This window comes from Uranotaenia lowii, chromosome 1 (genome assembly GCF_029784155.1).
Source record: "Uranotaenia lowii strain MFRU-FL chromosome 1, ASM2978415v1, whole genome shotgun sequence".
Taxonomy (NCBI): Eukaryota; Metazoa; Arthropoda; class Insecta; order Diptera; family Culicidae; genus Uranotaenia; species Uranotaenia lowii.
The window spans coordinates 107,234,632-107,259,616 of record NC_073691.1 but is presented as its reverse complement, the minus strand read 5'-3'; the positions used below and the strand labels follow the sequence as shown (position 1 = coordinate 107,259,616).

The 24,985-nt window shown below is 37.0% G+C and overlaps 1 protein-coding gene and 1 long non-coding RNA gene across 2 annotated transcripts in view; both read right to left on the bottom strand.

Annotated features, from left to right (window-relative positions):
* The window catches only part of LOC129755986 (putative inositol monophosphatase 3), a 190,549-nt gene that overhangs the window by 32,242 nt on the left and 133,322 nt on the right, over positions 1 to 24,985 (bottom strand). The gene's annotated exons all lie outside the window — the stretch shown is intronic.
* LOC129756053 (uncharacterized) lies at positions 5,275 to 8,997 on the bottom strand. The gene is made up of 3 exons (XR_008739383.1): positions 6,168 to 8,997; positions 5,980 to 6,106; positions 5,275 to 5,914 (listed from the first exon to the last, which is right to left on the bottom strand). It is a non-coding gene; the product is annotated as an uncharacterized LOC129756053 (long non-coding RNA).

Below are 24,985 nucleotides of genomic sequence, written 5' to 3'. Positions count from 1 at the left end.
TGATGATTTCCTTTAACTTGTGCCCTATACACACAAAAGATTGCCTTTTCATTGAATTATTAATGTATGATTTATATGACTTATTTTTTTTTCATGAAAAAAAAATCGTTTTGAGGCACTTTACGATACTGTGGAAGAGTTGTTTAGTAGATTTACTATTCTTTTTTTTCCTTTTTTTACTCGTTATAAAACAATTTGATCATACGCAAACTTCATCGTATGATTCAGTCATCAAAAGTTGACAATACGGCAATAAATAGGATTGAAACCAACTTTAGGGTTTTGAAAATTGTTTCTTGTAAAAATGAATAAAGATTTTATTAACTTATTCTTTTCATTTCACATTATTATTATTAATACGTTCGGATTCACAGAGGGAGGATAAAAAACACTTGTTGTTTGTAGGAGGATTCACAAGGCAATGCCCGCATCTCTTGTGTATTTATTTGTCTTCCTCAACTCAGGCTGTTTTAGAACACAGTGTGCCCAGTTGGACACAACAGCTCTTCCCCCTTTACAAAATGATTTATAGTTTGTATAACTGTATACTAATTATAATATATTAATTTTAAATTTCAAACACTTCAACTATTATTCTTTAATTTCATTCTCTTATACTATTCATGATCCGAATCACTTTTACATATCTTGTTTCGTTTCGATCTTCGCAAAACAACAGTCGTATCAATTGCTTTTCTTTTTCTTTTCATTCTTTTATCCTGTATAGGATCCGGAAATCCCAAGAAATCTTCGTCGCTACTCAACTCCGGCCTCGAGTCAACGCGACCGTCATTTGACTGTTTGAAACGCAGGTTAGGCCTATTGGAATTTTCCGGTTGAGCCATCATCTTGATTTGCGTACGGTGAGCCATGATAGGAACGCTTCCAACTTGTACCTGCAGAGTATTAAGAGAGAATCTTTTTAGAAAAATAGCTTTAAGCCATCTGGCACTGTTGTGAGGATTTGAATTTTTGTACCATATATCATCTCCCACATTAAGCTTATCTAAAGGATCTTCCAAATCTCTTCCCCCTTTATAATTTTCAGCAACTTTTGCCGAAGATTGTGTCATAAAATGTTTGTAATTTGATCTAGGATTTAATAGATCTATCATTGTTTTAGGTTTAAATTTAAACACTTTTTCTGATGGAAACTCCCCATCTTTAGTCGATAAATTTCTATAGTTAAATAAAAATAAATGTATCTGATCCTCCAAACAGAGATCTGCATATTCGGGATCGAGTAAAAATTTTTTAAGAACATCTTTTGCAGTTCGAACTAATCTCTCTGCTTGTCCGTTACTTGAAGGATTGTATGGAGGACTTTTAAGAACTTTTATGCCTTGCTTTTCTAAAAAGTCAACAAAGTTGTGTGAATTGAACGGAGGTCCGCCATCAGAAACCAGAACATCCGGCAAACCGAATCTTGCAAAATATTCCACCAATCTTTTAAGTACTTTCGCACTATCCGTTCCTTTTTTCATCCATACAATTTCCAACCATTTTGAAAAACTATCAATTATCAATAAAAATGTGTGAGTAAGAAAATGGAAAAAATCAATATGAATACGACTAAATGGCCTAGTAGTAGGTGTCCATTCCGACAGAATTTTCTGCTTAGGTACTGGCATCCTACTTACACAAACATCGCAAGTTGCTACATATTTTTCTATGTCAGAGTTTATGCCAAACCAGTAAACTGTGCGTCTCGCTAACTGCTTCATTTTAACTATTCCTGCATGGTTGGCATGTAAAAGTTTCAAAATATTGCGGTGTAACAATTGTGGTATGACCACTCTATCTTTATACAGAAGACAATCGTCAACTATCTCTAGTTCATGCTGATTTGAAAATACGTCAACAAAACGTTTTTCTAACTTATTTGGCCAACCATTTCGCAAGAAAAAAATCACATCCTGTAAAAATTTATCGTTTTTAGTTTCATGAGCAACTTTATTTGCGTCATAAGGAACCTCCTTACTAAAATTGATGCTTCTCACAATTTCTACATCAATGTCACTAGGCACCATTTGCTGTAAAGGAAAACGCGAACAAAAATCAGCATTTCCCATTTTGGAAGAAGGCCTGTATAAAATTTCAAAATCATAAATGGATACTTCCAAAATGTAACGTTGTAACCTTGTAACAAATATTGAGTTTTGACCACATTTTCCAAAAATACCAACCAATGGTTTATGGTCTGTATACACAACAAAGTGTTGACCATACAAATATTTATGGAATTTTTTTATCGTGCACACTAAGGCTAAAGCCTCAAGATGGAGTATTGGATATCGTTTTTGAGCATCATTTAATGTGAAAGATGTAAAAGAAATAGGCTTTTCTATTCCATCAACAACATGAGCAATCACTCCGCCTAATCCGTAACCAGATGCATCAGAAACTATTACAATAGGTTTGTTCGGGTCGTAAAATTCCAAAAAATTAGTTGAGATCAAAGCCTGTTTACTCTCTTCGAACGCTTCTTTACAATTTGAATCCCAAATAAATTTTACATTATTTCTCAACAAATTGTAGAGACAATATAATTTAGTTGATAGGTGTGGTATGAATTTATTATAATAATTGATTAATCCCAGAAAGGATTTAAGTTCTGTTACATTTGTCGGCTGCTTGGATTTCTGTATGGTTGATATTTTATCAGAACATGGTAATAACCCATGTTCACTTAAAACATGTCCAAGATAGTTCAATTTAGTTACAAGAAATTTACATTTTTCCAAATTAACCTTTACATTTGCATCATTTAACCTTCCCAACACCAAGTGAAGTTTTTGTTTGCATTCTTCGAGACTGGACCCACTGATTAATACGTCATCTAAATAAACAAATACTCCTTCAATTCCTGCTAAAATTTTTTCCATAATTTCTTGGAATATTGAACTGCTTGAGGATGCTCCTTGAGGCAATCTATTGTATTGAAATAATCCTTTATGGGTGTTAATTACCATAAATTGTCTTGATTTTTCTGATAATGATAATTGTGTATACGCCCCTTCTAAATCCAATGTACAAAAGAATTTCGAACCCGCCAATTTTGCAAATAGATCTTGTGCAGTTGGTAAAGGATAAGAATGTGGAATCAACACTTTATTAATCGATACTTTACAATCGATAACAAGTCGTATTTGATTGTTCTTTTTTATCACAATCACTATTGGAGATGCCCATTGGCTAGTTTTAATAGGCGTTATTACCTTTTCGTTTTTTAATTTATCTAAATATTGTCCAACTTTTTCTCTAAGCCGATAAGGCACATCATAAGCTTTTTTGAAAATAGGATTATCTGATCTCAACACAAGATCAGCTTCAAAGCCTTTGATAGGAGTAGAAAAATCCTTAATAAAAACATTGCTAAATTTTTGTTTGATATCTGATATAATATTATCTTTGTCTTCGTTGACAACGCTTTTAACGGAAATTTTGCTCGAGAAAGTTTCTCTCCAATCAGGTATGAAAATATCCAACCATGATCTGCCGAAAAGAGGCAAAAAATTATTACAACAATTAAGCACAATCAAATTCAACTTGGCTGAAAAACCCATGTATTGTACGTTTACTGTGACTTCCCCTTCGATTGAAAGTTTTCCACCGTTTACAACTATAAGTTGTTTGGATGTTTTTTTTAAAGGAATTGAAAATAATGCATAGTATTGTTTTTTACCAATTACCGACACCGACGACCCACAATCTATTTCCATTTGAAGATTTTTCCCTTCTATTAAAACATTCACCAAACAAGGATCATTCACCCTATTTATGGACGTCACATTTAAGCACTGAAGATCACCTGTGTCAGAATCACTGTCTGAGTCAGATTTTGCAGCTCTCAAACGGTTCAGCATCTCGCACAAATGCTTATCAGCAGATGGTCTCAACTTTTCTGGCTCTACCGCATCCGCATATTTAACCGCATCCCTCTTATGGTTCTTCAGTTCGAAACATTTATGTACCAAATGTCCTTTCCTATTGCAATAGGTACATGTAATACGATCGTAATCCGGTCTGCGTTGTCCCGAAAATTGTTTCCTTTCTTTAGATTGACCATATCGTCGCTTAAACTGATTGTAGCCATATCCCTGACCTTTGTCAACTCGATATGGTTCACGTGGTCTAGCACCTAAACGACTCTTCACCGGCCCACGCATAGCACCTACCACTCCGACAGCAGATGTTTGAGCTTGGCTGTGCTCCATCATTTTAGTGTGCTTGCGAGCCAATTCGTACCCTGCTATAATTTTTTCAGCAACCCCTAATGTCAAAACCGGTTCCTTTATTAGCAATTGCTTCAGAGGAATATCCGTTACCCCGAATAGAAGTCTGTCCCTAATAGTTTTTTCTTTTCCCTCAAAATTACAGAACTCAGCCATTAATTTGAGGGATAAAAGGTAATCCTCGGCGGATTCTCCTGGCTCTTGAAAACGACCATTAAATGCCAACCGTTGGGAAACTTCGTTGTCTACTTTATCAATACGCGTTTTCAAAGATGACACTAGTTGGTCGTAAGAAGCATCCGTCAATGCTCCTGGACCCGGAAAGAGTAATTTCAACTCCGAAAAAATGTAAGACCCCGCTAAGGTTATAAAGTGAGCCTTCTTTTCTTCGTCAGAAATTTTATTGACCAGAAAACAGTACCCTAATCTTTCGACCCAGTCCGAGAACGAAGTTCCCCTCCTGTAGGGTTCTATCGAACTAGCCAAACCAGACCCCATCGCTTGCCGCGATTCAGCCATACTTTTTTTAATTTCGGTAAAACCAAAACTTAAAATCACTGAACAATAATGAAAGCAAGGGAAAAAAATTAAGCGGCTTACCTGTCTGGTCCGTCAAATTTAGGAAAAATTTAAGTTTTTTTTCTGACTTTCAACCCTATTGGATGAACCGTTGGCCACTCAGCACAAACCACCCTTTGAGGAGTTGAGTTTTGTAGAATCGAGAGTTCTCGCGCTATTGTGAGTTACTATATGGTAACCAGAAATGAACTCTAGTCACTCACTCTCACCGTGTGCCTTGTCGCTTCAGATGTGAAGACCTAAAATAATACAAAAAGAAAAATTTAACACAATTGGGTTGGCTTATTGTTATTTCACAATGCCACGAAATGCACTTTATTACACTTGTAATAAAGGGAAAATGGCGTATAATATCCTTTATTTCGCCACCAAAACCCAAAAACTCGCGTTTTTTTTAATCAACCACTTAGTATCATAAATTAACGATTTAAAAATCAGCGAGCATTTGCTTCACTTTCAAAATTACTTACTACTCCAGCACACTGTGACGAAGATGATGATGGTTATGTCTGCCAATTGGCTGGACCAGGGAAAAAAACTACTTCAGGTTTCCCTTTTTTTTTTTTAAACAGCAGTTGCTGCTACAAAAAATATCGCACACCGAACAACCGAATAAAATGAACCACTTTCACTTTTCGTGCAACACCAGTTTTCCCGTCGCCAACTAATACGTTCGGATTCACAGAGGGAGGATAAAAAACACTTGTTGTTTGTAGGAGGATTCACAAGGCAATGCCCGCATCTCTTGTGTATTTATTTGTCTTCCTCAACTCAGGCTGTTTTAGAACACAGTGTGCCCAGTTGGACACAACAATTATATGCATATTAAATTCGAAATAAATAATTAAAATGACTACCTTCCGCAAACTACGGATGTTCGCAGAAACCTCTTTTGAAAGTTCCAGTTCAAGGCAATCCTATCATCCTCCTTATCATAATATACATTTTAACGCAGATTTTTTGCTGGGAATCAAGCGTAAACAAAACGGGGATCCTTGGTGCTGCAGTTCGGGCATTACCCAACTCAATACGGTCCAGTTTCGTTTCCTTCAGTCGCGTTTTTATTGCCATCGCTAGAAGCTAACCATCGTTCACCAGTTCTAAAATGAAATAATTTGCTTTAGCTTGTTAATTATAGATACTATTTGACATTTAACTAACTCACTATCAACAATAATGGAATCAGCGCCAGCGCCTACGCATCCACTTTCACGCGTTGCAGCTGGCCGATTGGGTTTCATTTCTCGGCAATATCAAACCTTCCACCAGACTAGACTGTGTTCCGCCAGTGCCTGGAATAAAAAAGATTACAGTTAGATTAATTTAATAATGAATAAATACCTTCGCACAAACCTACACCGCAGTCGCCTACCGATCCAGAATTGGCAGGTATTTGAGATATCTCCACGTGAAAAGAACGTTGCTCCAGGACCGGCCCGTTCCAATGATCTAATGAGAATCCGTCCGCGATCATTTTTCTCAAGCGGTCTTAACTGGGTCACAGCTCTTTATCCATCCTTGCTGATGATTGTTTCCAGCGTCGACGATTGGCAAATTATGCTTTGGAGTATGAACAAATACCAGGCCTGGGACACTTTCCGGGGACACTAACACCGAATCTTGTAAAACTTGCCCGAACCGTACCGCGGTAGATTTTCATTTTGTCAGATTCCGAAAACCACACAAACAAAACAAACAAACTGAATATATTTACCACCCAGCTATCTGGCATCTCTGCGCCTCAAATAAGTGATGGCGCACGCAATTGGCTATGGTATGAAAAAAATTGGCTGTAAGTTTTAAATAATTGACTAACTTCTTTCTAATTCTTATCTATTTAAGAGATCAGCTTTTTTTAAAAAAAATGATAACATAACTTAATAATAAAATCCTGAAACTGCTCAATTTCCTTTATTTTCTCCTCAACTGAGGTTTTCAGCATAAGAAAGATGGCAGCACCGAATCGTTTCCTGCACGAATACTGTATTGCAACGCCGACTCTATCACTCGGTTCGGTGATGCAAAACATTGTGTTTTTCTATCACCCTCAGCCAAAAAGTGTTATACGATACAAATTTTGCAGCGCGAAACTGTTCGAATATCAGATTTTCCCAACACCGGTGGACGGCAAATGTGTTGTGATGTGATGTAAACCATTGAAATTTCCAACTCCATCTCAACCAGTGAACTTGCTCTAATGGTTGATGAATGCCAAAATACCAATACCAGCCGAAATACCAATGTTTTAACCTTATTATGAGCCTCTTTGGTACTGCCAGTCAAGATTTTAGGTAAAATGTGTATGAAATAGTATCTTAAAATAAATGCGCCTCGTCAAATCTGATGGTCAATCATGATGGAATTGATGGAAAAAAGGCCTGAAAAATATTTTCCAATGCTTGCATTGTGAATCCATCAACATGCCGTCATTTTGAGCCCTTTGATTTTGCAACCAACATGGCGTGAGTCAATTCATAGTTTTATTATGGTTTAATGATGACCCCAAAAAAGCTACGATTTGACGTTTCTCTCGCAAGCCAACCAATTACACGCTTAGGATGAGTTCCTCATTTCTCAGTTGTTAATCATTAGTACAGTTAATGAGGACAGACTTTTTGAATAAAAAGGGATTGGTTGTGAATGACCCGTGGAATAAATCATGAGTTGAAGTCAAATTTCGTTGTCTGACGCCATCTTGAAATTCAAGATGGCGGCTTCCGCTGAACTTTAAAATGTTGTAAATGACTTGAAATCGCATGAAACCCCAACAAAATGGGTATTGGGTGAAAGGGCTAAACTAGTAGAAGTCGAATTTTGCTATAAGACGCCATCTTGAAATCCAAGATGGCGGCATCCGCTGAACTTTTAATGCTGTAAATGACAAAAAGTCGCATTAAATAACCACTATATGGGTATTGGTTGAAAGGGCTCAACTAGAAGAAGTCGATTTTTTTCTTTTCGACGCCATCTTAAAATCCAAGATGGCGTCTTCCGCTGAACTTTGAAATGCTGTTAGTCACTGAGAATCGCATGAAAGGCCCACCATATTGGTATTTGGTGAAAGGGCTAAACTATAAGAAGTCGAATTTCGCTATCGGACGTCAACTTGAAATCCAAGATGGCGGCTTCCACTGAGCTTTAAAATGCTGTTAATCACTGAAAATCACATGAAACTCCCACAATATGGGTATAAGTTGAAAAGAATCAACGAGTAGAATACAAATGTCGCTATCAGGTGTCATCTTGAAATCCAAGATTGCGGCTTCTACTGAACTATAAAATTATTGAAATCATTGAAAGTCACTAGAAATTCCCACAATATGGTCATTGGGTAAAATGGCTTAATCAGATTAAGTGGAATTTCTCTATCAGATCATCTTGAAATCCAAGATGGCGACTTTCGCTGAACCTTAAAATGCTGTAAATAACTAAAAATCGCATGAAATTCTCACAATATGGATATTGACTAAAAGGGCTAACCTAGAAGAAGTCAAATTTCGCTATCAGGTGCATCTCGAAATCCAAGATGGTGGCTTTCACTGAACTTTAAAATGCTGTTAAACACTGAAAATCGCATGAAACTAACACAATATAGGCATTGTGTGAAAGGACCAAACGAGTAGAAGTCGAAGTTTTCTATCAAACGACATCATGAAATCCAAGATGGCGGCTTCCTTTAAAATTCTGCAAATGACTAAAAACCGCACGAAAGCTTTACAATATTGGTATTAGTTGAAAGGAACAAACTAGAAGAACCAGACCCTGATTGCTTTTGGCAACCCGCTCGAACATTTTGTGTTGTCAAAATCGAACGATTTTTTTCCCAACTTCGTTTTTACTTAGAACTACCTTTTTTGTCATGTTTTTGGTGCATTTAGCACTTTTCGTGTTTTGTCGATAGTTTTTGTTTTTTGCCATATTTGCTATTTATGTTATTGTATTATGTCTATCATGCTAATATGTCTAAATTGTGTTGATCCTATTAAAGCGAAAACTATAAGGTTATATTGTTTCTGTTATTTGTTTGATTTAGGGACATGTGCCAAAATCGGATGTTTCTAAAATCGATTGTTGCCAAAAACGATCGGGGTCTGTATTGTGGTTGCCTTGTGCGATTTTGGGTCACTAACAGCATTTCAGAGTAAAGCGAAAAGAGAAAATCAACTACTACTCGTTTAGCCCTTTTACCTGTAGAGTTATAATCCAATCGGTTTGCGAACTATCCCCAACATCCCTTAATCCATTGAAGCAAGAGAGAACCCGAGAGAGAAAACATCCGAGAGATGGACTCGTTTATCCAATCCCCGAGCGATGTGGATGACTCGATAGTACAGTCAGTGAATAACTAACCTTTGTAGAGATCGGGAGTAAAAAGAAAGTTGTTTCCAATCCGTGTGTTTATTTCATTCGAGTGTAAAGTGTCCCTTCCCCCAATTGGCAGATTCTACAATTGGCGCAGCCGGTCTAAATAAGGTGAGTAAAGTGAAAAACTGCTCAGTGATTTGGTGATGATAACTATTTTGCGAATGTAAAAGTGATGTGCTCTTTTCTTTACTTGCAACGCGTTCCATAAGTTTTAAAGTTTTTCGTAATGGCGACGCGTTGAGAATGCAATATTAATGGAAAGATGCGTGTGTGTGTTTTTTTCTCCAGTTTCCCGTGCCGTTTCTTGTACTAATGTAATGTTTCGGTGTGTATTGGTTGTGCCGGTTGAGGGCCGTGCTGACAAGAGAAAAGCTTTTGACCAAATAGTTCACACGTAAGAATATGCCGGTTGAGGGCCGCGCTATTAAGGGAAGTGTTCTGATTCGAGGTAAAAGAAGTCACATTGATGAAATGCCGGTTGAGGACCGCGCAACCGTAAGAAATTTGAAGATGCCGGTTGAGGGCCGAGCTTTAAGAGGAAATATTCTGATTTGAGTAAAAAGTATTCACACTGATGAAATGCCGGTTGAGGACCGCGCAGCAATAAGTAGATGATTTTAATTTGTTAAAATCTCACGCATACTGATGATGATGCCGGTTGAGGACCGCGCGATCTAGAGGAAGCAAGTCTGGCTTCGGTCAAAGTGCTTAAAAAAATGAGGATGCCGGTTGAGGGCCGAGCAATGAGGAGATGGAAATTAAATGTAAATGCCGGTTGAGGGCCGTGCTCTTGGGAGGAAGCCTTTTAGGTTAAACTTATTCATACTGATGGTATATGACAGTTGAGATGAGAGAAAGAGAGGCGGATAAAATGAGAGGAAAACTAATTCGTCTCTTCGGAAAGCACATACACATTCTTCTGAAACACATGTTAGGAAAATTAGTTTCATTTCAGCAAAAGCAATAACTTGTATGTATCGATAAGTTGTTTTTACATAGCAGGCAGCATTAGTAACTGTGTGGTTGATTGGAGCGGCGCACTTCGAAGAAGCGCAAATCTCATGCAAATCGATGCATACTTATACGAAAGGGAAAAGGAAGTTAAACGTAGCTTTGTACGATTGTGAACATTTAATGATTCTAAAACAACAACCGATTTTGATGACTTAATAAATTACCTCTTGTGGACGACTTCCAATTGTAGAATCTGCCAATTGGGGGAAGGGACACTTTACACTCGAATGAAATAAACACACGGATTGGAAACAACTTTCTTTTTACTCCCGATCTCTACAAAGGTTAGTTATTCACTGACTGTACTATCGAGTCATCCACATCGCTCGGGGATTGGATAAACGAGTCCATCTCTCGGATGTTTTCTCTCTCGGGTTCTCTCTTGCTTCAATAGATTAAGGGATGTTGGGGATAGTTCGCAAACCGATTGGATTATAACTCTACAATCCCTCTTCTGCCCTGGAATGAAAAGAATTTTAGCAAAAGCATGTATATGAGGATGAAATATAAAATGGAAAAAAATAATGATACGGATTACCTATTCGTTATATTTAGCCGGAACCTTCCGTGAACGTTTCGAACGCTTCAATGCTGGTTCTCCATCATGCTGCTCGTTTTGTGATGGTTTCGCCTGTTCCGTGGCTGTTTTATCCTCGGAAAGGCATTCATCTTTATTCTGTATAGAACTATGCCATTTCCTCAAGTGAGAAACAGGACGCCGATATCGTACACCTTCTTCGTTTGCCACAATTGTATCGTTGCCTTTTTTCCGGATAACCTTGAATTTCTCAAGTTTGAAATTTGGTTCTAACTTCCCGGTTTCATAATTTCTCAGAATAACCGTATCGCCCTCGACAATTTCAGAAGGTTTGGAATGCATGCGCTTATCAGCATAAATCTTCCCTTTCATCTTTTTTATAGCGTCAATGTCACGTTCGCCGTCATCTCTCTTCCAATACGGTTCGGTACGTAAGGATGGTAGTAAGTCTTTAACAGGTCTTCCAGTTAATGGGGCTTATTCTGCGACGCGAGTGACGTGACTCACGAAATTTCACTTCTTCGTCCTGACTCCAGAAAATCATTCAGAAAAGATATTTGTCTATCGATGAGCTCTGAAGACCAATAACAGCTCATCCGAACGAAAATTTTGAGGCTAGAGAGGCTATTTAAGCCAGCAAAACGATATGAAATTTCGTAAGTCACGTCACTCGCGTCGCAGAATAAGCCCCAATAATTCAAATGGAGCCTTACCAGTCATCGTGTGAGGTGTCGTGTTGTACATGTGGACGTAGTCTCTTACCGCCTTACGCCAATCTGCTTTGACAGCCTTCGCAATTTTCAAAGCCCTCAAAACCCCCTGGTTTTGTCTTTCAACGAGGCCATTCATTTGCGGCCAGTATGGAATGGTGCGGACTAAACGGATATTCTTTCGAACGCAGTAATCGGAAAACTCCTCGCTTGAAATTGGTGGCCCGTTGTCGCTTCTTATTGTCTCAGGATACATTTGTTCGCTGAACACGGACTCAAGGGCTTCGATGGTCTTAGAGGCTGTGGTTCCTTTCATTTCAATGACCTTCAAAAAGCGACTGTAGTAATCAACCACCACAAGGAAGGTAGCGCACTCCTTCGCCGAGAAAAAATCAACTGCGATTTCCTCCCATGCGCGTTCGGGCATTTCTTTCCGTAGCATCGGCTCAGCATGGCCCTGAGCGCTTACTGCTGCACATCCTGCGCATTCCTGAATTCGATTACCAACGTCGCGATCCATGTAGGGCCACCACACATTTTGACGGAGATTTCGTCTCATACTCACGACCCCTGGATGCCCTCGATGCGCGATGTCCAACGCTTTCGATCGTAATTTAAGTGGGAGCACGATTCGATCATCTCGAACTATAACACCATCGATCACTCCGAGTTCCTTTGAAAAGGTTTGGTAGTGACAAAGATTTGGAGGCCATGTTTGGTTTTGAATGGATTTCATCACTGCATTTAAGGTTTCATCATTTGCTGTTTCAGTCCGGATGTCTTCAAGGGTAATGGCTACTAAAGAGTCCTCAATAGCGCATATGTAGTGCTCAGATTCTTCGTCGAACGGCTTTTCAGAGTCAGATTGAGGACAGAGCCGGGAGAGTATATCAGAGATATTATTTGATCCAGGAATATGCTTTATCTGAAAACTGTACGGTTGAAGGCGCAGTGCCCAGCCTTCTGCCCTAGAACACGCACGCTTCCCGTCGCGATGTTTACCTCCGTAAATATACTCCAGAGTCTTGTGATCGGTGTAAACGGTGAATTCAATGCCAAACAAATATGGATAAACGGCCCAGACCACTGCAAGGGCTTCCCGCTGCGTTTGAGGGTAGATTCGTTCAGTTTTCGTCAAGCCCTTCGACGCAAAACTTTTGATTCGCGACATACCGGAACTATTTTTTTGAGAAAGAACGGCGCCTAGCCCTACTGGAGAAGCGTCAACGTACAATTCGGTTTCGTCATTTGGATCAAAGAACCCCAACCTGAGAACAGCACCAGACATTTCGTTTCGAAGATCATCAAAAGCTTTTCTTTGGTCTTCGCCAAATACCTCTACTTCACCTCTCATGAATTGACGTAAAGGTTCCGTTCTTGTGGATAGATGAGGAATGAACTGCCCAATAAAGTTGATGAGGCCTAAGAAACTGCGAACCTCTTCTCTGGTATCTGGTTGCCTAAAATTCTGAATAGCGGAGATTTTCTCCTCGGACGGACTTATTCCTACAGCACTTACGTTGTATCCCAGAATCTCAAGTTGTTTTACCCCAATTAGGCACTTTTCCTTATTGAGTGTAGCGTTATTGTTACGGAGAATCGACAATACTTCTTCCAGTCTGGCATTATGTTGTTCCTTGGTTTGCCCGGCTACTACTATATCGTCAATGTAGACAATAACACCTTCCACACCAGCCAACATTTCACACATGACTCGCTGGAAGATCTCCGGCGCACAGTTTATCCCAAACATCAGCCTTTTAAACCTCATCAAGCCTCTGCTTGTCATGAATGTAGTGATTCCTCGTGAATCCGGATGCAGTTCAATGTGGTGGAATGCTGATGTTATGTCCAATTTTGAAAAAAATCTCGAGCCTCTCAGTTTGTTAAGAAGTGTGTCGATCATTGGTAAGGGATAGTGTTCCCGTTGGATTGCCTGATTTGGAAACTTCATATTAATGCATAGCCGTATGTCGTCCTTCCCCTTAGGTACGACTACCATTGGAGATATCCATTCAGGTGGACCAGCGGCTGGTTCAATCACATCACTTCTCAACATTTGTTGAATTTTGGCGTCAACCTTTCCTTCCATAGCTGCTGGAATCCTCAAATAAGCTAATTTCTTGGGAGGAATTGTCTTATCGATTGAAAGCTTTATCTGGATGTTTGGGAATTTTGGAAAGATTTCGCTTTTAACCTCAATATTGCTTACAGCAAGTCCAACTTTGAGGACTTTAAGGTCTTCTGCCGTCCTTTTGCAAAGCAGCGATTTACGTGCACCTTGAATAACAAAAAAATCGGCGAGTCTCGTTCTGAGTGTCGTGTTGAACGGTCACGTTTTCGGTTTGATCCGTCCGCGTTTTTTTTTCTCGATTCGTAATTGCCAGAATATGAAGCCGCCTCATGAAGATTGGGAGTGAATGTTTAGAATAATTATTGCATTTCGAAGAATTCAAAGTGAAATTGGAAGAAACATTGTGAGAAGCCCTCGTAATAGTGAAAATATTTCGTTAAAATTTAGTGAAAGTAATCTGGTGGAAAATCGAATCAATGAACGCGTCGGTACAAGCCAAATCAATCGAAGCAAGCGAGGGACACCAACAGCAGAAACCCAGTGAGAACGTTTCAATACACATGTGCTTTTCTCTATTTATTTCTTTCTCCCCCATGACAAAGTTATCTTTCTTTATCCATCGTCGCATAGAAAAAGTACGTTTGTCTTACTCTGCTGCATTAGGACCATCAATCGATAAGCCTTAATGAAGAAGAGGGAGAGATGTAGACTGTGTATGAGATGTAATTTTCCGTGACAACGCTTAAATTTTCTATCGACAAGTGTTAAGCCTAGTCCACACTAGGCAACATGAACTGCGATTTTTGTTATGAGCAGCGTTGCCACAATTAAATCTGTATTTTCGAGGCAAAAAATCTTTTAAATCTGTATAAAATCTCAAAAATCTGTATTAAAATCTGTATTCAAAATTTTGATTCCGGATACTAACATTGCACTACGGCGACCTTTTTTATAATGCGTGGCGCACTAATCTAGTTGCCCTCTTCATTATTGCGAACTGCGACATTTGTTCGATCTTTCAAATCAGTTTTAATCCTGTGATTTTGCTACATGAAATCCGCTCTTTTTTTTTTTTGTACAAATAATTGCGACTTCGGAACATTGCACGAAATTATATTTCCAGTACAACGAACAAAATACATATCTGCTACCGCTACATGTAAAAAATAAGGTCACACCAACTTTAAAGTGGATATGTTTTATAAAATGCAACGATCTTTGTCCAACCGGAGTTTAACAATCAGATGGGATTTGGAAATTGTTTCAATTGTCTCTGATCAGTTTCTGTATTTAGTTGTAATCGCTGTATACTGCAAGAAAAATATTCACTGCAGCTGAAGTTAGTCAATAATATTTAACTAGGTACCATTAAAAGTTACATTTCGTGTAATGTCTGATCTTGGTGTATGATTTTCTAACACAGGTTTGAAAACTCTTTTCAAACCCTTGCATTGATGCAGTTCCGAACTATAATCTGGAAGATTTTTCTCATTTGTGAGCATGACAATTGATGGCTTGAACGTTGGATCATCAAAGGAGATTATTCTCGATTAACTCAAAGCATAATCAAAATATCATAGAAATTTTTTCATTTACTGAAAATCTGTATAAAATCTTTATAAATTTCCAATTATCTGTAATCTGTATATACAGATTCTTGGTTTGAAAATTTCAAAAAAATCTGTATGTTCACTGAAAAATCTGTATATGTGGTAACGCTGGTTATGAGACGGACTTGTTGTCTGTTGTTGTTGTTGGAAACCTGAGACGGTCTTAGTGTCTCCCGAAGAAAATGGGAGACGCTGAGACCGTCTCGAGACGAACCGTCTGCTAGTGTGGACTAGGCTTTAGTAGATAAAGCAGGAGGGAAATAGTACTTGGGAAAGAGGGGAGGAGGGTAGAAGAAACAAGAGAAGCTTGAACGAAGTGCGAACCATATAGACATGGAGACATCTTCGCGATTGCGGGGCTGTGATTCAGAGAACAGTTGTATATTCAAGAATCCAGGGAAAGAATCTCAGCTTTAATGTTATTGTAATTTTTCGCTCTAAGAGCAAGTCCAGTGGTGTTGGGAAAAAGTGGTAGGAATTTTGACAGCTGTAGCACAGATGGGAATTTTTGTATCGTGAAAAATAGATCAAAAATGTTGGCCGTCCACCGGTGTGATAGAAAACGAAAGTATAAAATTGGGGGCAACCAGCGATGCCAAGTGCATTTGCTGTTCAGTATTTTTACTATTTTTCCTATTTCGAATTGATCGTTTAAAAATTGAAATCAAATTCACTTTATTGAAATAGTAGTGCTAATACCATTCTTAAAACTTTTTCTAAGTTGTTGAGAGAGTTTTGCATTGGATGAGTATACAAGTTTCACTCAACTGAGCATGTCTCATCTATGAAACAACAGCTTTGTTGATTTTTTTTGGTTCCGGCACGATTTTTTTTTTCATAAACGCTTACAAATCTTTTAAAAAAAGTGCTCATTTTCTGCATACCGGCAGCACAACCTAAAATTTGGAATATGGGGTTGAGTTATAAAATAATTTGCGTTTGATATGATTGACACTCGACGAATTAACAGCGAGGGTTCCGTTTTCTAAAGATGATGGACCATTAAAGGCGACGTTAAAACTTTGATACCGGACATTCCGACGGAATAACATTTTTCAAATAAAAAAATGAAACTCCTACTCCCGAAAACCGCTCAAACAAACAAAATTTATTTACCCAGCTTTCTGGCATCTCTGCGCCTCGAAATGTATGATAGCCAATTCAATTGGCAAGGGCATGACAAAAATTGGCTGTAGGTTTTAAAGAGTTGATTAACTTCTTTGTAATTCGTATCAATTTAAGTGATAAGAGAATTGTTCACAAAAGAAAATATCACTTTATGTTAAAATCCTGAAATTGGTCAATTTCCTTTATTTTCCCCTCAACTAAGGTTTTGAGCATAAGAAAGATGGCAGCACCGAAGCGTTTCATGCACGAATACTGTATTGCAACGCCGACTCTATCACTCGGTTCGGTGTTGCAAAACATCGTGTTTTTCTATCACCCTCGGCCAAAAAGTGTTATACGATACAAATTTTGCAGCGCGAAACTGTTCGAATATCAGATTTTCCCAACACCGGTGTACGGCAAATGTGTTGTGATGTGTTGTAAACCTTCAACATTTCTATCTCCATCTCAACCAGTGAACTTGCTCTAAGAGCAAGTCCAATGGTGTTGGGAAAAAGTGGTAGGAATTTTGACAGCTGTAGCACAGATGGGAATTTTTCTATCGTGAAATATAGACCAAAAATGTTGGCCGTCCACCGGTGTGATAGAATACGAAGGTATAAAATCGAAAGCAACCAGCGATGCCAAGTGAATTTGCTTTTCAGTAATTTTACTGACTTTTTTTATTTTGAATTCACCGTTTGAAAGTTGAAAACAAATTCATTTTACTTGATCATTAACTTGAAATAGTACCTAGTGTCAATATGAAAATTTTATTATTTATATGTATGAACAAGTATTGTTTAAGTTATAATGCATTCCAATATTAAACTGTATTCTGCAGGATTAGGAGTTTTGTGTTGGAGTGCATTTGATTACACGAGTTGATAAAGTTTTTGAACTCTTCCTAAATCATTTTCAAAGTGATAATTAAGCAAGTGACGTATAAAAAGTATAGGTAATTCAAACACAAGCTGAATTTTACTCCCGATTCGACGCCTACGTTTGATCTGATTGACACTTGTCGAATTAACAGCGAGGGTTCCGTTTTCTAAATATGATGGATCCATTAAAGGCGGCGTTCCGAACTTGTTATCGGACATTCCGTCGGAATATCTTTTTCAAATAAAAAAACGAAACAATTTCCTACTCCCGAAAACCGCTCAAACAAAACAAACAAGCAGAATTTATTTATTCACCCAGCTATCTGGCATCTCTGCGCCTCAAAATGTATTTGATTGGCAAGGGCATGAATAAAATTGGCTGTAAGTTTGAAAGAGTTGAATAACTTCATTGCAATTCGTATCAATTTAAGTGATAAAAGATTAAAAAAAAAAAGAAAATATCACTTTATGTTTAAATCCTGAAATTGCTCAATTTCCTTTATTTTCCCCTCAACTGAGGTTTTGAGCATAAGTTAGATGGCAGCACCGAAGGGTTTCATGCACGAATACTGTATTGCAACGCCGACTCTATCACTCGGTTCGGTGTTGCAAAACATCGTGTTTTTCTATCACCCTCCGCCAAAAAGTGTTATACGATACAAATTTTGCAGCGCGAAACTGTTCGAATATCAGATTTTCCCAACACCGGTGGACGGCAAATGTGTTGTGATGTGTTGTAAACCTTCGAAATTTCTATCTCCATCTCAACCAGTGAACTTGCTCTAATTAGTGTGACTAGTCTTGGTTGTGGTTTAATTTTTTTGTTAAATCTCATTCGATTCACTCAGAATGAAGGTGTACTGGCGCGTTTGGCGTTGTGTACGCTCCTGCGTTGGTCTTGTCTTGTCTCAATAGTCTCGACTGTTCATATTGATGGAAACAGTACAGATAGATGGTTTTTTTTTGTGATTGTACATAAGTTTCAGGTAGAAGAAAAGGACGGAGCTTTCTTTCACCAATTCAAAAATAGGTGAAGAATTAAGGCGCATGCGCGGTGCAAGTGCCTTAGGTGGCCGTGGTTATTTATCATTTTCTAGGGATCTTCTGATAATTTTTGTCAACAAATTATTTAATTGAATTACTCATCAACATTTTTTTCAATTCTTCCAGAATTATAATTATATACATCATAATAAAAGATTATCTACTAATTTTGCTAAAGTAAACGATAGTTTCCGAAAATTTTGTATATGATTTTAGCAAAATTCCGGGTGAGTACCCCAGAAGCGGTAAAAATAGAGACATTACCTGAGTAAACCTAGCGATAAAATTTTCTTCATCCATCAGCCTGGCCCCAAATGATCTTATTATCTATATAAATTTTCATGTAAAATTTTAATTGATGAAACATTCGTTCTGGAAACAACACTTTGTAAAATTTATCATAATGTCATTGTCATAACATTCATATTTTTACTGTAAATGTCAGGGGATTGGTGGGACATTGATTAATTTCATACTTTAGATGCTTTAATTTTTTTTACAGTCGTATTATTATTGGTTATTGAAAAAATATCATTTTATTTCAAAACATTCTTTAAAAAAATAATTACAGCTACAACTAGTAGAGAAATGATTGAAAATATTTAAATATTTTTTAAAATGTTTTAAATTTTTTCGTTTCCAGCTCGACGCAACGGTATTTCATTTTTCATTATTTTATTTCATGATGACAAAAAGCATCACAAAGATTATTTGAAAGGAATTATTTTGGAGATAGAATTAGTTAAAACGTAGCGGTGTTGCAATGTTGAAGCATTTTATGAATCGAACGTTGTATTGTAAGATGACGACTTATGCATTCACAACAGCTTTTCAAACATAAGGTAGTTCTTGTTAGGGTTAAGAAGCGGTGGTAAGATTGTGTTTTAACGTTTTTTTTGCCAATACGAATATGAATGAGCGTCTTTGTTATTGTGTGAAAAAATAAATCAATACTTTCATTACATTCAATGTATATCATCAATTTGTTTAAGGCATTTTTCATATTTTATAAGTAACGAAGGAAATCACAAGGCCATTGAGTATAATTGAATAATTTAATTTTTAAACATATTTTGTGAAATTTTTTTGGAAAAGTTATAGCTAAAACTTAAGTTTTAAATTTCAATAAAAATTAAGATATTCAGTATCGAATCAAATTTAAATTTAATCTTTTCCATAAAAAAAAATTATTTTTAACCTCACATCAATGCCAATTTTTTTCTAGATAAAAATTTAAAGAGTTGTAGAAAAACATTATTTTAATGATTATTTTAGCAGCTGAATTCCGAACTTGGATAACCTATTAATTTTTTTTTTTAAATATTCTACAAATTTACAGTTCGTGTCTCACTATCTATCAAATTTATATCAAACATTCAAGTTCTATACCAAAGAATAGTCCCATTACAAAAGCCTAGTATGTAAAATACTAATAAATACATATTTTGCACTTAAGTATTTTACGATTTACTCATCCATCATTAGCATCAACAACGCCGTTCAAAGACATTATTATAGTTTCATACATCATCACTTCCATCTGTACCGTTGAGCCGTCAACACGTACGCCGGAGCATCGTATCGTTGCTGTGTACCTGCAGGAACATTTTACATTATTTATTTTTTCCTTACCTGTATTTCAATCAGCACTTTTCAGTGCTAAAATTATTTTCATTTTCTTTTATTCATATTTTCTCTTTTCTTTCCAGCATGGGGAAGTCTTCGGCCGGCTCAAGGGCCGGAAGAAAACGGATTGCTGAACCTAATCCAGGGCCATCTGCCAAAAAAGTTGAAATTTCCAATTCATTCGATGTCCTTCATAACATCGGTGATGAGGAAATATTCATATTTAATTCTGATAAGAGTACTAAGAAACCTTCTTCTTCTTCTTATACTCTTAAAAACGAAAAGATTCCACCAATAACGGTCACGATTCCTGACTTCAATGCCTTTCGAAAAGAAATCGTCACTTCCGTCAAGGATGTGAAGATTTCTTTTCAGATCGGTCGAAGGGGAACTGCTCGTATATTGGCGGAATCTTTTAATGATTTTCAAAAAATTTTAAATTATTTGAATAATAAAAAACACCAATTTTTTACGTACGACACTAGAGGTGATCGTTCTTTTAAAGTTGTACTTCGTGGTCTCACCGGCGATCAGACACCGGATGAGATCACAAATGAATTAAATTCTTTGTTAGGTTTTTCTCCAATTCAAGTAATTCAAATGAGGAAAAGAACCAACACGAATAATACCAGTAGTGTTGGTTTTGCTCCTGAACTTTATTTGATCCATTTTAAAAAGGATCAGGTTAATAATTTGAAAATTTTGGAAAAGGCTCGTCTTATGTTTCATTGTCGAGTAAAATTTGAACCTTTTCGTAAATCCCATACCAATTTTTTACAAAATATTACGCAATGTCGTCGTTGTCAAGCTTTTTGTCATGGCACTAAAAATTGTAGAATGAATGCCAGATGCATGTTTTGCGGCTCATTCGATCATGAAAAATCTAAATGCCTTTTTGGTGGTGATAAGCCAAAAACAGAATTTTTTAAGTGTGCGAATTGCGCAGGTAATCATTCCTCGAATTCTCTAGATTGTCCCGTTAGGGCAAAAATTGTTGCTTCTAGGAAAAACCCCAAAGTTTCCAGAAAAGTTTCTTCTCCTCCTTCCTCCTTTTCGTCTACACACGTCAGACCGGCAAACAACCTGCCTGTTCGCAGTCAGCCTCGGCCTACATTGGAATCACGGCTGGGTAATACCCGAAGTGATTTTAATGTTACCTGGGCTGATTCTGCGCCACAGACTCGTTGTTTATCGTTCTCAGAGGTGGTTGAAAATGGGTTGCCTTCTTCAGGTTTAACTAATAAAAATGGGAAAAAACCAAGTCTCAACGTTCATGCGAAGGCTTGGGAAAATCCCCGAAATTCAAATACTTTTTCTTCTCCTTCCTCTTCTGATTCTAACAATTTTGTTGATTTGGGTGAGATTACTGAGGAAAAATTAAAATTTTTGCATCAAAATTTAATGGAAATGATGCAACTTATGTTGAAAGCAAATTCAATGTTTGAAGCTTTACAAACTTCTTTTAATTATGCTAACAAAATTATTATGACTTTACGATTCCCTCATGGATCCAAATAGATGTTTAAATATTATGAATTGGAACGCTAGATCTTTGCTGGCTAACCAAGACGAGTTCTTTTTATTTTTGAAAACTCAAAACATACATATTGCTGCCATCACTGAAACTTTTTTAAAGCCAGACAATAACTTGAAAAGCAATGCTTTCTTTAAAATTTTACGAAATGATCGACTTGATCGACAAGGTGGGGGTGTAGCTATTGTCATCAATAGTCGTCTCAAATTTAGACTTCTTCCTTCTTTCAATACGAAAGTCTTAGAAACAATTGGAATTGAATTAGAAACTTCTATGGGGAAAATTATAATTGTTGCCGCATATTTGCCTTTTCAATGTAGCGGTGAACAGAAAAATTTTTTGAAGGGAGATTTACAAAAACTCACCAGAAATAAATCTAAATTTTTTATTATTGGTGACTTTAATGCAAAACACCGATCTTGGAATAATATTTCATCAAATTCAAATGGGAATATTTTGTTTAATGACTGCTCTGCAGGTTATTATACTGTTGAATATCCTAATGGGCATACTTGTTTTTCTTCAATTAGAAATCCCTCCACAATTGATTTGGTTCTAACGGATTTAGGCGAGCATTGTAGTCAATTAGTTACTCATGCGGACCTCGATTCAGACCACCTTCCAGTAACATTTTCTTTATCCCAAAGTCCCATTGAAAACCCTTTAAAATCAACTTTCAATTTTCAAAAGGCTAACTGGGAGCGATATATGAATTTTATTGAACGTAATTTAGATGTAAACGTTCCATTGAATTCAATAGAAGATATTGATTTGGCTGTAGAAAATTTGACAACTTCAATAGTCAATGCTAGAGCCGCTTCAATACCTAAAGTTAAACATAAATTTAATCAACCTTTAATTGATGATGATCTTCAGTTTTTGATACGACTGAAAAACATTCGTCGACGCCAATTTCAACGAACTAGGGATCCTTATTTGAAATTAATTTATTGTGACCTTCAAAAAGAGATCAAACGTCGTTTAAATTTCATTCGTAATGAAAATTTTGCTAAAGCAGTAGAGGACATAAAACCCTACTCAAAGCCATTTTGGAAATTAACTAAAATTCTAAAAAAACCCCAGAAGCCAATTCCTACTTTGAAAGATGGGGATAAACTTCTTTTAACTAATTCAGAAAAAGCTCAAAAATTAGCCCAACAATTTGAGTCAGCTCATGATTTTAATTTAAACGTTGTAAGTCCAATTGATGCTCAAATTTCCCTAGAATTTGATGATATTCTTTCTAAGCAAATTGTGTTTGAAAGTTCTTGTGAGACAAATATTGATGAACTTAAATTGATTTTTAAAAAATTTAAAAATATGAAAGCCCCGGGGGAAGATGGGATTTTCTATATTCTTATTAAAAAGTTGCCTGAAAGCACTTTAAATTTTTTAGTTAAAATCTTCAATAAATGTTTTCACTTGGGTTATTTTCCCAATAAATGGAAAAATGCCAAAGTAACTCCAATTTTGAAACCTGGAAAAAGTGCTTCAGAGCCTTCAAGTTATCGACCAATTAGTTTGCTTCCTTCTTTAAGTAAACTATTTGAGAGAGTTATTTTGAATAGAATGATGATTCACATTAATCAGAATTCTATTTTCCCTGATGAACAATTTGGTTTTCGTCATGGACATTCTACTACACATCAACTTTTGAGTGTAACTAATATGATTAACGCTAGCAAATCTGAGGGTTATTCAACTGGTGTTGCTCTTCTAGATATTGAAAAAGCTTTTGACAGTGTTTGGCACAAAGGTTTAGTAGCTAAATTAGCTCGATTTGATTTTCCTGTATATCTCACCAAAATTATTTGACTAGCCGAACCTTACAAGTAAGCTATCAAAATTCATGCTCTGTAAGGACACCCATTAGAGCTGGTGTCCCTCAGGGCAGTATACTTGGGCCAATTTTATACAATATTTTTACTTCTGATCTTCCTGATGTACCAGAAGGAAAAGGTAGAAGATTATTTGCTGATGATACTTTGCTTTCAGCCAAAGGTCGAAATTTACGGGTGGTACGCAGTAGATTGCAACAAAATTTAAATTCCTTTTTGAATTACTTGAAAATGTGGAAAATTTCTCCTAACGCTTCCAAAACTCAACTTATTTTATTTCCCCATAAGCCAAGAGCAAATTTTTTAAAACCTAATGAAAATCATTCCATAACTTTTAATGGGGTTTCTTTAGAATGGTCTGATCACGTGAAGTACTTGGGACTCACACTTGATCGGAATCTTTCTTTTAAGAATCACATTGAAGATATTCAATCTAAATGTAATAAATACACTAAATCTCTTTATTCTCTCATCAACAGGAAATCCCGACTTTGCCTGAAGAATAAGATGCTTATTTACAAGCAAGTCTTCCGACCAGCGATAATGTATGCAGTTCCGATTTGGTCTAGCTGCTGCGCGACGAGGAAGAAAGCCATCCAGAGGATTCAGAACAAGGTTCTGAAAATGATTTTGCGGCTTCCACCTTTGCACAGCACCGAAGATCTTCATCGGATTGCAGGCATTGAATCTATCGAAGAGATGGCCAACAAAATCATCTCCAACTTCAGAGGCAAATCGATGCAGTCTTCCATCGCAGAGATTCGCTCTCTCTACAATTAGTTTTATTTTAGGATAGCTTTAGTTTTTAGTTTAAAAACAGGATGTTCTCCTTTATAAAAATGCTTGATTGTGCTCAGCAAATTTAAGTCGAATAAATAAATTTTAGTGATTATTAAACTATAGGGCTCTGAAAGTTCATTATTGAACTGAACACCTAATTTAATGTATTAATGTAATATAAATGTAATGATGAATTGGTACTAATAAAGATATATTAAAAAAAAAAAAAAAAAAAAATAGTTTCATACATAGTACTTTGAAATATAACAGGTAGGCCATTGCGCTTAACCTCATTTGGCAGCTCCGTGTATGTACACGGCATTCCTACTACAAACAAAAATAGTTATGAAATATTACTGGTTTTCTATGAAATAGAAATCAAAATCATTAATTTTGTCTTTATTAGCCGTTTGTTTCTACTGAAAAGTTCTTGAAATCAAAGATTGATTCTCAGAGGTCATATTAAACGGTAAGCTTGCATTGAATTTCTTAGTATTGTACATAAATTGTGAACATTAAAAAGAGAATTTTTACGTCGTCCCCGAATCAGAGATGCCATTCTCTACAGAGAAAAACGGAGAACGGAGAAAAAAACACCCCCGTGCGAAAGTTGCAAATCACCCGGGTGAGATTTTTCGATCCTCTCCACACATTATTCGCACCCCGGTTTCGAAAGCCACACACACCTTAGTTCAATAGCTCCGGCGTGCGACGATTTGTCACTGTAGAGCACCCCGGTGAAAACACAGAACCGACTAGTTGAAGCCACCAAAAAGCAAAGACAAAAACAAACACGACGGTGTGCATAATAATAGCATCAACAAACGATGAATGTTTCGGGCGAGTGGTTCAGCTTCGTATGTGTTGGTAAACGCAACAAGCCAAGCCAGCTGCCGTCGCTGTCGCTCTCCTTGGTGAAAACATTTTTTCACTGTAGTGTGTGTTAGCTCTGTCGTGTTGATTTACAGATTCTCTACAGAGGTTCGGCTAAAAATCTCTGCGGTGCGTTTCAGAGAATCTCTACCGAGAATCGAAAACCGAGCACAT